General features: G+C 42.8%; 2 protein-coding genes across 10 annotated transcripts in view; one reads left to right on the forward strand and one right to left on the reverse strand.

Moving 5' to 3' along the window:
* Positions 1-13,698, reverse strand: part of PKP4 (plakophilin 4) — a 92,446-nt gene extending 78,748 nt beyond the window's left edge. For 3 of the 4 annotated variants that reach the window (XM_065671175.1, XM_065671176.1, XM_065671174.1), the window contains exon 1: positions 13,592-13,697. The gene's annotated coding sequence lies outside the window, so the exon portion shown is untranslated. Of the gene's footprint in view, positions 1-13,591 lie in introns of all 4 variants that reach the window. The other variant, XR_010610806.1, reaches the window with a different exon arrangement.
* A 180-nt stretch (positions 13,699-13,878) lies between these two features.
* CCDC148 (coiled-coil domain containing 148) overlaps positions 13,879-15,370 on the forward strand; it is a 78,150-nt gene continuing 76,658 nt past the window's right edge. For all 6 annotated transcript variants that reach the window (XM_065671186.1, XM_065671183.1, XM_065671187.1 and 3 more), the window contains exon 1: positions 13,879-14,061. The gene's annotated coding sequence lies outside the window, so the exon portion shown is untranslated. The remainder of the gene's footprint in view (positions 14,062-15,370) is intronic.

The raw sequence follows: 15,370 nt of genomic DNA on the forward strand, positions 1-15,370 counted from the left end.
TTAAAAGAACACAATTAAGTACCGTTTTAGGGGATTTCCACTTTCAAACCAGAGAAAGCCTGCTCTTGCTTGCACTGTGCAAGTCCAGGAAAATGCCAATATAATAATTCAGGAAATACACTCATGGATGACAACAGCAGAAAAGAATGCACTTCCAGAACTTGCAAGATTGCTATTTCATGCAACTCAAACAGTAATTGTAGTTAGAGGCAAATCTTTCCATTTATAAAACATCTTACTTAAGCTTCATAAAAACATATACAATTTCAAGTAGCTGATACTGTACTGAACTTTCTGGGCACTGTAGAGTAAGGAAGAGGAAGCAGCTGAACAGCAGGCAGGAAGGCACCCCAAGCCAAGCAATGCCCAAACACCCTTCAGCAGAATAAAGTACTAAACCCAATCCTATTTGAAAGGAAGGAATCAACAAGGAACACCTGTATTACTATACCACAGGAACTGAAAATATTTGTTACTCTTATCATTCATGCTATCTAAAAATGATACATTTCAGCCAGGTGCTTTAAGTCAGCTGCTAGTTGTCTTTTCAATATTACAGACAGCAGGATATATTACCGATGTTAACAGGATATGCATCTATCCAATTCAGTTTTTGCCTTTCTATTTGTGAGACACCACTTCAAGCCTCAAAATATTTAAATGGAACTTTTCAGTAAAGGCACAGAAGAGGTTCTACAGAGGCCTTAGCCTCTTTTTTAATTTTAAAGCTCACCTAGTACGTTCTTTATTAGTTCAGCTCTCATATGACCAAACAGGTAAAGCTGCAAATGCCAGAGCAAATGTTAACATGCCCAGCAAGGGAAATGCAAAAACAGGCTCAAAAATATACCTTACCCTTCTCAAGGGATGCCTATAACATTCCACGTCTTTTGTCAAACAAAAGCACAATAAACACTTTATGAAAAATGTCTGCATTATATAGTCTTCAAATAACACTGTTAAAGAATTTGCTTCTTTACAACAGCGAATACAGTTTGTAACGTTTCTCTACAGTATAGCTGCTGATTAACTCCAAGTAACTCTCAACACACCTTCTGATGAACATTGTTAAAATCTTTTCTTACATGTTTTAAAAATAGACTTCATCAAGGCATTAAGAGACTTCAGATCAACATGTCCAAATACAGCAAAGGAAACACACTCGTGTACTACCTTGTCCCATTTTTATCCGCTTTTAATACTGATGCTGTTGCTGCTTGTCAACATCCTCTTGCTAAGCCACAGGAAGGATATGCTCAGCAATTTTGTCAGATGCATGGAATAAGCCAGAAGACTGTAAACTTGTAATTTACAGTCACCTTAAAAGGCAGCATCTACTTGCTGCTAAACTGATAGAGCAACATGCCCATGCTGTTCTGCAGAGTTTCTGTCTTTAGACTGGTGAAGCGGCACACAGGGATCTGAATAATGCTGGCATTCAACACAGGCCAGCCACACTGAACAAAGCACGCCTGTCTGGTGCACTGAAATGCAGACACAGAACCATGCAAGGTTGATAATCCAGCCCAGGACACCCTATGCTTCCCCCCAGGAGGATTAACCTGCTTACAAACTGCAGCTGCTGCAGCATGAAGACCCCTGCACCTGTGCTGCCAGGCATGCCTGCACTTCAGGGGTCAGGCCTGTCCCCAAAGCTGAGACCCATGCCAGGGAGCCAGCCCTCAGCTTGGAGAAGCTAGTCTGAAATTGTTCCAAGCCCCAGATCATCACCATCACTTCTCCTGTCCTACAGAGGAATTAAAAATATGAAACTTTTAAACAAACAAAAAATGTAGTAGAACTGGCACAGGACAAAGCTCTGACACGAGGCTGGTAACTTGTTCCATACTTGTCATCAACAGACACCTCACTGGCTTGGGCTGAGTCTTTGGACCTCATTATCCCCACATAAGTCTTCATGAAAGTGAAGCACTATTAACTGGCATGGCAATATGAACAGGTTTCACACTGGATTCTGAAGATGCAATGGTTTAACCTCCTTGACGACCTATTTGCAAAAGATGGAAAGACTTGCGTTCATGCAAAGTATAGCATGCTCAAAGCTATGAACTTTCAACAAATAAAGTCTTTCTTAATAAACTATTTACTGTCTTGACAACAGATGGTTTTGTAATATTTACAATTTATTATAGATTTAATCCATTGGTGAAGTGTAAGACCCACTGACTCAAGCAAAATTCAAAAGATAGAAATAGCCACATTATCAGCTTTCAACTCCAGACAGAAGTCACTTGTTAATTTCTGTAACTGGTGTTCCTTCGTGTGAAAAAGGACAGTTTACAGAATAACCATTAATGCTTTTCAGTGAATCTCCAACAAAAGAGATAGCTCCTAGTAGTGGCCACTTAAGTTTTGGGGTAGGAACTCTATTAGAAACAAACACCACTAGAAACTTGGTCCTTTAAGACCTAGCTTTTCTAGACATTGATTGATGCATGGATACTCATCACAGTAGTGGAGCACAGGTATTCATGGATATAATAATGAAAGAGCAATTAAACCAACAACAACAAAAAAAGCACGTAACAAATTCAAACATAAACACAGAACAGTAAAAAACACCAACCAAAACCAAAAAACAACAGTTGCTGAAATAGCCATGGATCACTGTTATAGGCCAATCTGAATTTTAAATGGAAAGATAACTTAAGTAGGGAGACCTGTAACTGAAGTTGTTGATTTGAGTAGAACAAATCTTATGAAACAGAAAAAGTGGTGAAACCAACCAGCTGAGCTCAGCAGAGCTGTCTGATGCTACTGCTACCAAACATATCTATACCTAACCAAAGTAATGGAAGGGATGACACACAAGAGCATTCAACATACATCTAAACCAACATATAATTACTTATCTGGGAAGCATACCTACTTTAAAAGAGATACAAATGAAAAAGTAGAGCACCCTAAGGGTAGATGAGAAATCTACACATCCATGAATTTTGAAAACTGCTGTTTTTCAAGTCAAATAATAACAAAATAATGTGAAAGTTAGACAGTCAAGCCAAGCAGGACTTGCTAAAGCAGCAAAGAAATTCCAAGAGCAACAAAACCATTCGTCTGTAGAGAAAACAGGTGATACTCTACTAGGTTCCTAGGAAAGAACAAGCTAGACAGTCTATATTTTCAAATTACCAAATTCTGCCCGTTTCTGGGCAGGAAGGAAAAAAAACAACAAACCACCTGAAAAGTGTTAATGAGAAGCTCCATCTGGAAAAAAGCTTCTCTGGTAGGAATTCCCTTGTGATTGATCATGTTTAACACTGTCAAAACAACTGTCCCTCATGCCTTCCAAATCTGGGAGGTTTGGTGGGCAAGAAGGGCCTGGGACATTAAGCAGGCAAGTTATTATGGAAGATCTCGAAGAATTAATCTTGCCACTGTTCTTTACCCAAGCCATGGATGGTAGCCAATGGAAGTTTCTGTAACAGATAAAAACATAATCACAGAGAAGTGACTGGGGAGAATACAGACTCAGTAGCTGTTCCTGTGAGATGGCCACAGTAATGGCACATGCTATTATAGCATAGATCAAAAATACACTTCCAGCAGAGATTCTGAAGTGTAGCTGCCATTATAATGGAATACAAGTTAATCCAGTGCCTGGCACAGGTCTTGTTTCTCACATGTGCAGCTGGTTGTGCTGGTCTGACTGAATTCAAAGGCTGTCATGACGATAAAGGGACCAAACTCTCCTTTTTGAAAGGCAGAAATCTTACAAAAAAGAGACTAATATTGTTTTCTACAAACACTTGGCACTAGAATCAAGGATAAGAAGACATTTGAGAAAAGACCAAATCAGTCTTGAAAGACCATAAAGAAATTTGTCTCTGTAACTATAAATCAGGAAATTTTTCACTGTAATGAACATCTTAGAAAAGTGAAAAAATATACTGAATATATAACTTTAAAATCTAATTATTATTGGCTATTTTTTTCATCGTTGTAATTGCACTTTTAGGATCCTTAGAGTGGATTCTAATTTTTCCTATTTACACAAATAAAATCGTATTGACCATAAGGGAAGTCAAACTACTTCAATCACATACTTGAAACAGCAGAAAGTAGCCAGCTTCTCTGGAATGTGTTTACAATCAGTATTGTTTTGATTCATATTCTGCTGGCATCTTTGCAACTGGAAAATGTTAAGGTCAAATCAAGGTGATTTGCTTGATTTCCTTCTGTGGTAGGGCCACTTCAATTAGGGCTCTTGAATATACAAGAATATCTTCATACGGTAGCTGAGGATATTAATAATCAAAGCCATTACTACACATAGCGTTCAACCACAGCACTCTAACAACACTGAGTAGATCTGGAGAGCCAGAGGATTTTGAGAATCACGCATTCAGGTTCCACCACGCTTAATGGTACAAACTGGCATTTCAAAAAAGTTGAAGCCACCACATCTCCCTCTGCTACTTGTGCAGTAAGCCTTTACATTTTGTGTTGAGTTCACCTGGGGCTAAACAGGGATCTGATCCTGTCCAGTTTAGAGCTAGTCAAGGTGGTCAAGGCCACAGCTGCTCTCAACAATCCAAAATGAGTAGCACACAGGAGATCTACACAGTTGTAGCTGAGTCATGACAAATGGTAACTTACTTGGAGGAGATGCCAAATGTCCCCTACCGCAGTAAATCTGCACATATAAATCAACATTATATTTGAAAATAACATACAAACCTAAACATAAATCCTACACCGTGTGTTCACACAATTACATTCTTCTAAAGCATGATGCACCTCAGCTCATTCACAAGGAAAATATAACTTTTATGCCTCAAAATGCATAAAGTGTCTGCATAGCAAGATACTTGTTTTCACAATACTCAATCATAACATGCAAGTTTGAGAACAATCAATTCAGAAAGACATTATTCAGTAAATACCAGGGAAAAAAGCCCCAAACACTGAGAAGTTGAGGACTCACAGGTGTTCTTCAAAGCAACCAAAACAGCAACTTAAAACCAACCTGCTACAGACTCCCGCAGGAATTTTTATTATCTATCCTGACACTAAAGTTGCATGCAAGTCAACTAGCCTACCAGCCTGCTATTTCTCTGTCACTGTTTTAATCTGCAAAGATGTGTGCACAGGACTAGGTAACTAATAAAACAGCCTTCCAATCCTATGGTCTTACTGGAACTGTTAACATTTGAACATGTGAAAACAACACACAGTTTGTGATGCTATGCATAAAGCATTATTTCCAACATTCTGTAACAAAACTTATCTGGAATATCACCATAGTAAAATACTTCTGTTGTAATATAATACTTGCGATGCTTTGAGACAAAGCAAAAACAAAGGAAAATTCTGGAAAAAGTTGCAATAACTTGAGTTATCTTTGCTATCTACAACAAAAAAAAAAAATTGTACCTTCCTTTTCTATGTCAAATTTGAGTCCTTCTAAAATATATTAATAAATACTTATATTATAGATTAATATACCAGTAATACAAAGCAATCTAATAATACAATGTAAACTAATACAGTGAACTGCATCACTGAAGCAGCATTTGCCCAAATTCAGATAAGGCAAGGCTTTCTAAACCTGATGAACTACATGCTTCCTAAAAAGTAGGCAAGCTGTGATTTAAGGTATCTTCTTTTACATCTATTACAGCAAAATAGTTATAGAAAATCTAGTCATTATGAATACCAACAAATATATTAAATTTAATGAGAAGTGTTATCTTCCTACACTGCGCGAGTACATTTCCCAACTTCACCCATGCACAAGCACCTGACAGTGGTCTTCCTGCTTCTTTTCAAGCACTTGGGGCTGGCCAAAATGAAACTCAGCAGCTCATCACACAAATGTAAATCCTGTCTTCTGTCTTGCTAATTCGACATATCTTAAGTTACTGAATCTCTCTGAATAATCATCAGTACATGACTTGGTGATTTTTTTGCATTGCTTAGAAATAACCTCTCTGTTCCACAACAATACTAAAAAAATAACCTCTTTCAGTACTGGAATCAGCCTGAACAAAAAGCATCCCACAACAGGCAGTGTTCTCTACCAGAACTTCTGCACTTCCCTAAAAAATTTCAGGTCTTTAAACCACAAGAAGTTTTTGTGTCTTCCTATTCTGTAAAATATTCTAAACACTGATTTTAAAAGTATCTTCTGGAAAACAATGTATTTAATTACAGTAAAAATCTCACAAATCTCAGTATACACTGTTGCTGTGATTTATGCTAAGAAACAATGGCAAAACTAAGAAAACTTATCTTTTTTCTCTACTGGAAAGAGCAATACAGATCAAATGAGCATATCTCGCAGATCTACGAGCCAATCTGAAATTTCTGGCTTCAATGTTTTTTCATCTCGTTTGAAATATAAACACGCTCCCAGAAAGAAGTGATGCATTGTCTCAATCATCTCACATGTCAATGTTTTCTACTGCATCTAAAGTACAGCACCGGTTATTTTCATTACATTAGCTGTAAGAACAAAGCTTGATACAAAGGATATAGAACAGCAACAAATGGCAAATTCTGCTAGTGTACCTTTGGTTAAGGCTGAATAAAGTAATATGGACCAAAACCTCCGCATTATTACAGCATCAAATGCACACTGGATGAAGGTCTGTATTATAAAAAGTCATGTTCTTCATACCTTTTCCTCCACTTGCTTCTTCTATATGTGTAAGTTTCGCCTTTTCATTTGTGAGCTCTATGGAGGATGGATTTCATCCCTACTTCATAAAAGGGCACATCAATTTGGAGTTTAGGCACTATTACAGTATAAATGAGATTTCCTTTCATGATATGCCATTGTTATAATACTGTTGTCTTATTTCTTAATAACAAAGGCTGGCAATTTTGATTTTAAATAAAAACAAGACAAAAATATTAACTGTTTTAAAGATCTGCCTCCCCATTTATCTTTACATACCATTCAAGGCTTGAGTAAAAGTCTAGAAAAGACCATCAGTGAACAGTGTTACACAAACACAGCTGTACACAGAATGTCTCCAATTAACACTCCAGCACTTCACTTGCCCAGAAGCCCTCAAAATCTTTTGCATTACATACACCATTTTGGTTTTGTTTCTGTGCAAGATATGCAACACTTCATTTCGAAGCATGTCACACTGACATGGAAGTTATTGAGTTATCATTTGTCTGAAATCATTTCAGAGATCAACAATTGATTTATTTATTTTTACACTGGAATTACTACAGATGGATACCTCAAAGAAAGTGGGGAGTGTGCTGGATGCTGCATATACAGTAAGTCCCAACCCATGAGCAAGCTTTCATGAACCATGCCCCACACACAGGCTAACGGGAATGATTACAAGTTTCCCAGCTTTACCAGTCAGATTTACCTCCATGACAGCAAACGAAGGAATATTCAATTTAATGCTGAGCAGTAACAGAAAATTCTGCAAATACAGGACAGTGAAGGACATGTTTTTGGACTTGAAAAGATTTCCTTTAGGAGCACTAAGGATGCACTGCCTGCTGCTGCCTTGCTGGGCAGGAAGATGACAGAATTCCACAACAAGCTGGAAAGTCTCTTGTTCACATATTTTTAGCAGAGATGGCTAAGTTAAACAATTTAAAGCAAATGAAGATACAGATTAGATGCTTTCTATTTGGACATGTGCAATGCAAATGATTACATTTATTAAATGAGTACATTTATTAAAAAAAATGTTAAAAGTATAGCACAAGTGATAGCCCAAGGCTTTCCACACAACATACATACCATAATGAGGTTTTGTTAAGAAGGTGAAGAGAGGAAACACACAAATAGAAATCCAGAATTTTTCCAACACTTTTTTCCTGTTTCTTTACAGCTGAACCTCACATGAGAAAAGGCAATGCCTGGCACCACACATTTGAGCTCCTCCTTCTCACTTGCTCCCCAGATCTCTGCTACTTCTCACCCTGCCTGGCACTAGAAAACTGCTCCTACCTTCTTGCCTATTCTCCTTCGAGGATATTCTGCTTCCACCACCTCTGAGGATAACTAAAGGCACTTGCTGGACCAAAATGATGCTGTGCAAAGCCAGTCCTGCCGCATTTTGTCCTGCTGCTGAGTCCAGATGCAGAGTATTGGACAAGTACTTTCCAGACAAGTGAATCCCACTGGAGCTTTCACACTTAATGCTCTGAGATGTACCTGACTCATAAGGAAATGGGGACCCGACGCTCTGAACTTGTCTTTGTGAATTCAACAAACACTAGAGGATAGCTAATTATACAACCTACACACTACCTATGAACCATCTGCCTTGCTGATCCAATAGCTAAAGGGTAATTTTATTCACTGCCCACAATTACTACCCCACGGTTGCATAAACAGTAAATACATTAAAAATCCCCCCATTGAGCTATGATGCAGAAAGCAAGTTTCAGCTTGTATACCTTCAAAGGATTCACAACAGATCTCTTTTCTCTAACAAAGAGTTAATCACAATACCAATCAGAGTATTAGATTTAGCTATAATGTCAATCTAAGGTTCACAAAACACCATCACATTTCAGTTAGAACACTTAGACCACAGGTCTTTTATAAGCAAAAGGCACCACTATGTAGGGGTGGTGAGAGAAGCCTTAATTTTAATTATTTCTTGAAGAATGGATTAATCACTCTCAAATAAGATAGTAACTCAGATTTATTTTCTCCACTACAATAAGGCATTGTTACAATGATTTTTAAAAGCCACTGAACAGCAGGTTGACTGGTCTTCAATTTCTAGTGCTAGGTCAGAACTTTGCAAAATGCTATACAAATTAAAAAAAAAAAAAAAAAGAAAAGAAAAAAAAAAAAGAAAAGGGGGGGTGGGGGTGGGGAAGAGAAATCTATTTGAGATGGCCATGGAGACATTTTGGAGAAAAATGGTAATTTCTTTTTCTTTTGTAACCACAATATCTTAAAATTGCAATAATTGGAAGAAAACGTGTATATAAAAAATATCCTTACGGGTTTTTTTCCAATTTCTGTTAAAACTGCATCTTTTTTAAAAATACTTAAATGCTAACAATGGATTTTCCCTAACTTTTCCCAAGGTGGCGTTATCTTAATTTGCCTGTAAGAATGCGACACAAGGATAAGGACTAGAAAGTTAGACAGCCATGGTTTGCTTTAACCAAAGCCCCTGCATTGGCCACTGGCTCCTGCGCGGGCAGGGAAGGCAAGGTAAGGCAGCAGCAAACTGCCCGAGCTGGTTCCATTGTGCTCTTCCAGCCGCCACCAGCCACTGCTCTCCAGGAAGCGGTGGATGACTCACGAAGCAGATCCTGAAAGGAGGACAAGCCTGTGCCTGAGTCACCTCCCTGACCCAGTGACACATGCCTGCTCCACCGCCAAGCTGGAAGAGCACGTCCTCCTACCTTACAGCCGCCCTACCAGCAATTAAACCTCTGGGAGACATCATTCAAAGAGCTTTGTCCTTAAGCCTTTCCTTTTAATGACGGTGTTTGGGATTTCATTATTAAAAAAATAATTAATGTACTGTGAAACTGAGAGAGTCCTTCCTTCTTCCCAAAATTTGTGCATCTCTTTGCTGCCTTGGAAGAAAAAGGAGCAAGATACTGAGTGCAAAGAGGGAGAGTGGCAGCAAGTGGAAAAGAAGCAAAGGTCTGAACACTGGTGCCAGCTGCAGAGATTTTAACTGACAACAAGCTGCAACTTTCTTCTGTGAAAACCGAAGCTCTGGGAAGGTCACCAGAGGCAGTTCTTGGCTGTCCTCATCCACCTCCTCCCTCCACAAATCTCCCCAAGGCAGAATAAATGAGTACTCCATTTGGATTAAAAGAACATGAAAAGTGATACAATGAACTAGGACACATCACAGACCTTCAGAAACACAGCTGAGAATCAGAAAAGCTACAGAGTGTGCACAGAGCTGCTCAGCACTCTTGGTCCCTCCAGGCCCACTTGCACACTCCTAGGGCACAGCTCTTCTGGAATCAGGCGCAGGTAGCAGTGGGGAGGGCTGGTTCCATGGGCTTCATTGCTGCGCTCAGCCACTGTTAGGTACTGACTTTCCATCCTCACCAGTATTTAACTGTCTGTCCTCACCTTCTTGTCAAGATTATTTGCAATAAAGACAGGAACAGCAGCAGGTGACATTTAGAAGCCATGCCCAAAACTCCAGTTTCAGATCCAGCTTTCTATTCACTTGCATTTACTTTACTTTTAGAATGACAGTATGGGCCATATTCATAATGATTTGCTGTCTTATTTTCATTAAACCAAAAAAACAAAACAAGACAAACAAACAAAAAGGCCAAACCCCCCCCAAAAAACCAAAAAACACCAAACACTCAAACTTAACCAAAACCTCTGAAAATTCCAGAATTTTTAACCACATCACCACGAATTACTCCAGAGATGAACATGTGCTTTTCATACAAGACTGCAAAACACATTCTTTCTGCAGCAACTCCTTCATCAACTTATTTCCCACCAACCTCTGGCAAATGGAGCTACTGTTCCAAGCCCTTTAGCTGGGCAGCCGCTTGCTGTGTTTCTGCACACAGACTTTATCTCCAGGGAACGCACAGCTGGGCTGCCAGCAGCACTGTGTCCTGAGTTGCCAGCCGTAACAGCCACCCAAAACCTTGTGTTCATAACGCCTCTCTGCTTCTGGGGACCATTATGTGTAAGTTGTAAATAGCTTAAAAGGAGTACAGCTTCTCATACAGAAGATTCCAGCATTAGCTCACTGATGCAATTGAAAATCGTAAGAAAGTAAATGAGAGCCCCACAGAACAGGTCTGGTAACAGGCTCACAAGTATTTTTTTTCCAGACAAGTATCATAAGTTCAGCTTGCTTCTTAGGAGTCTTTTCTACACCACATTACAATAACTGCATTCTGGTAATAAGCCAAATTATTCTTGATTACACTTTTCACAGCTTTGTTAAGCTCACCGAGAACTAGTCAGTGCTTCCCTGCACCAAATAAATAATCACAGAAATGCTTGCAGGACTTGTTCATTTTTAGCATCACCACTAAGAAAAAAACCCAACAAAATTAAGATGGCACCCAGAATCCCATCTTTTGGAATGGCTTTAGCCTTTCATCTGTTATAGATATATCTAAATTTTCTACATAAAGTGAAGCAGAAATACAGCACGTCCCACATTAAGTTTCCTGTTTTGTTACTAGGCAGAGTGTTTCTTCCACAGAGGATTCTTTCACAATGTCTATGCATTTCCTACACTAAACACCTGATGCAGCTTACTAATTAAGGTGACTATTAGTTTTACATACCACATCTTATCACTCAACATAAAAAATACTCCAAAATAAATTACAGATGCTATTTTGCATGTGCATGAAGCTGCTGCAAAAAAGTACTGTACCGTATCGTATCACTTTCCTTGGTTATACTGTGACTGAATTAATCTGTTACTAGCAATGTAGGTTCCTTTTACAATGAAGAAAAGCAAACACTGAGAAGTGTATCATATTGTGGACATTTTAAGAAAATTTTCAATAAATTCTACCCTCTTCTAGAGCACGACTCTGACAAAACTTGTTAGAACTGTTGTTTCCTAGCAGAGCTTCCATTATTACTGCTCTTTATCCTTAACATCTAACAAGACGAAAGTAAAAAAGACATTTTTACTGGTAAAGCCCCATCAACTGCTCTACCTTAATTAGAAATATTTATAGCAACTTATTTCGGTACCAAGATAGCACTTTACAAGCAATTTAAACACAAGGAGAAAGTTACTGCAACCTGTCTTCTCACAGACAGGTTACATTCGTTTGCATGTAATACTGTAACATTTAACTGAGAAACTACAGCATGTCAGGGCCAGCAACGAGCTTTTGCCCCCAAAACACATTCCTCCCTTTTTAAATGGGATGGACACGACTGAATTAGTGTTTCTCCATAAACTAAACAAGCACACTTCATAGGTTCCTGTGTTTTGATCTAAGCGAATATATTATTTGGTGTCTACCTCAAAGCCACAGTTATTAGTTAAAGGGGGAAAAGTTATAATCCTTGTCCTCTTCAATTCTCTAAACTCTAAGTCACCAAAAAATAAGAATGCTGAAAAGGCCAAGAAGCTAGTTAATGAAACATTATTACTACTGCAAGTCCAGCCACACCTTTTCCTTTAAGCAGTCAAATCTTAAAGCAATGACTAATGTAAAATTAACACGGAGCAGATTATTAAAAGAAAAAAAAAAGGTACAAAGGTCTAAGGGGACAAACACAAGCCATCTGGGAGCACAGAGCTGCTCTTTATCGGGCTAGTGATGTACTCCGAGGCATTAGCTGGGTGGGAAGAAGGCCCAGAGAGGGCTCAGCTCTGAAACTAGGTTTTTCTGTGGCATTTGGTGTTTCTAACTTCCACACAAATGACAATCACACAGATACAGTGAAACAGCCAAGGTTCAGCATCAGTATTAATTTTAATCCCTCGGGACTTCACTTCCCAGCTACCCTAGCCTCACGCTCTGGATCTCACTCAGTGATTTGTGCCTTCAGAGATGTTCCACGGTCCGTTTGACCGCTGAAGAGCGCCCGAGGCACGGGCAGGCCCGCTCCGCCTCCAGAGGCAAAGCCCACCGGCCGGCAAACAGCCCCGCGCCCAACACGCACAACATGTGCCCGATTTCTCTACTCCCTGCATGTGCGACTTCTCTGCGGCTTAGTTTCTTTTCGGATTTTGACCAAAGGAGGAAGAAAACGCAATTAGTTCTCAGCATCAGCAGCCGTGCTCACCACCTGGGCAAGGCAACCCCCGCCACCCTGCCGGCGTCTGGCGGGCGGCACACACAGCTCCAAGTCCAGCGGTCACACAAAGGTTAAAAAAAAAATCACGCCTTTAAAACCCGTTCGGGGAACGCAGCGACGGCAGCCTGACCGGAATCAGGGGACGCAGGCAGCCCGCGATGGAAATCGGCGTTTGCGGGACAGCGTGCTGCTTGACGCGCACCGGGAAGGGACGGGCATCCCGCCGCCAGCAGTACGGAGCCATCGCACAACACGCTGACCCTGCCTCGAGCGAGCCCGGGCCCGCCCTACCAACACCGATATTCCCCAAAGTTTGCGCCGTGCCGACGCCCGCCCGGGAGCCACCGCCGGAGAGGCGCGGTGCGCTCCGGCGGGGCGGCCCTGCCCGCTGCAGCTCGGCTCCCGCCCGCAGCGCCGCGCACCGCCCCGCGCAGACGGCACCTTTCGGCGCGGCCGCGGGAGGAGCACCCGCCGCCGGCTCACCCCGCGGCCACGGGCCCAGGCTCCGCTAACGCCCGGCCCGCGCACACCTGCCCCGCCTGCTCCCGCGCTCCGCCAGCCCGGTGCGGAGCCCGTGGCAGGGTCCGGGCTCCGCGGCCGGGTGCAGCACCGGGGTGCAACACAGGGGTGCAGCAGCGCGGGTGCGGCGAGCACGCCGCGTTCTGCCCGGGCGGGAAGCGCGCAGCTCAGGCGGGCCAGGTGCGGGTCCGCGCGAGGCAGCGGCTCCTCGGCCCCGCTGCCCCGGGCCCCCGCGGGCTCCGCCGCCGCCGCCGCCCCTCCCGCCTCACCCGCGCGGCGCTCCGGGCGGCGCTCCGGCCGGCCCGCGGCCTCCCGCGACCCTCACCCACTCACCGCGCAGAGGGAGGCGGCGGCGGGGCGGCGCGGCCGGCCCCGCTCAGCGCGCCGGCGGGCCGCGGCAGGCCCTAGCCCGGGGTCTCCATGGTGGCGGTGGTGGCGCCGGCGCCGCCGAGCCCCGCCACCCGCTCCGCCTGGCCACGCTCCGCCCCACTAGCGACGTAGGCGTAGCGCCCTACCCTCTGCCCGGGACCATTGGCTGGGCGCCGCACCGGGCGGCGTCCTATTGGTTCCTGCCTCGTGTTAAACTCGCCAATGGTGGTGCAACTTGAGGTTGCCATGGTTACCGATGCTGTGAGGCGGCGGAGGGGAAAGTGCCGCCGGCCCTTTAGCGTGGTGGACGAGGGTCTCGGCCCGGGCGGGTCGGGGCGTAGCGAGTGACCGCAGGCGGGAGTGCTCGCCGGGTGAGGTTGCCTACCCAGGCGGGAGGCTCATTCGGCGTCTCTAGGGACCCTGCTGTCCTTGCGGTGAGTGTCCGTGCGCGGCGCGGGAGCGGGTGGGGCGCAGGTGGCTGGAGCAACCGGTTGCAAAATGGCCGCGACGGTGGTGCTTGGGCCGGGGGGGATGTCCGCGGGTTCTGTCTCCTTTACCGGCAGCCGAGCTCCTCTGCTGAGGCTAGGCTGCTGTTGGGGGTGTCACCCGTTGAGAAGACGTCGAGGGCGGTGTTGCTGCCTCAGGAGTGATGGCGGGAGTTGACTTCAGCTGGGGCTCTCCGGTGTTTTTTGGCAAGCTGTGTGGAGCCAGTGCTGGCTGCCGCAGGCTTTTCATACCCTGACAGGTGAAGTCAGGGCGTTTGTGAAAGACAAGAAAAATACTTTCTATAGTATCTTAAAATTTCACCAGTTTGAAGCTTCTGGTCTGGTCTAACTCTGTCTATGGTGTAGAGAATTACAGGTGAGGAAAAAAACCCACGTATATATGAAGGTACTGTAAAACACTTTTAAAAGAGGTTTGGTGTGAGAGAGCATGTGTGTTAAAGGTTTGGTCTTGTTTTCATGCTGCGTGACTGTCCCTGCACACAAAACATCGCTGTATTGCTCAGGGTTTTCTGGCCGATGCCACTCCTCCCCCAGTCTACCACTGTTACAGTTGCAGTAGATCACTGGTCTCTTCACTGAGTAGTATGATACTGTAAACAGCTAACAGAAGCCAAGACCAAATTTGCCACTTGAATCTTCCCAGAAGTTCATGTATTCTCCTTTTACTCTATTATGCTTTTGCCTTTTATCTTTTCCTGATACTTGTCCAACACATAAGAAGGCTTCAGATATTCTCCTGTAAGCAAGCTTGTGTTTGGGGTGTAATTCAGTGAGCAGCTCTTTCTGTCTTAAGAGGTTGTCTTATTCACCCACTTCACCTGTGACACTGACAAAGATTCTGTAGGAATCTTGTAAACAAATAACCATGAAAGTGGTCCTGCTGGTGTATTTTTTTTTTCCCATCCAGATTATTCTTCAGTTTATTGTGCTATGGGATGCACCGTATTTTTATCTTGGCATAAGGACACGTGAAAACTCTCATGTGGTTTAATCAGTGCTGACACTACAAGCAGAACCATGTCCTTATCCTCTGTTCAGAAAGGAACTGGAAATAAAAAATAAGGAAGTACCTGAACATGCAGAATCACCTATAAACTCAGAATTCATGTAGTCCCTCCTCTCAAATCCCCATCTGGAATGTAATTTGCTATGTTGAAAACAATGTAGGCTATTGGTATAAGTTTTAATCTCTGTAATATCTGTTACTATTTGTATGGATTAATACAGGAGGAACTCC

This window comes from Lathamus discolor, chromosome 3 (assembly GCF_037157495.1).
Source record: "Lathamus discolor isolate bLatDis1 chromosome 3, bLatDis1.hap1, whole genome shotgun sequence".
In the NCBI taxonomy this organism is placed as follows: domain Eukaryota; kingdom Metazoa; phylum Chordata; class Aves; order Psittaciformes; family Psittacidae; genus Lathamus; species Lathamus discolor.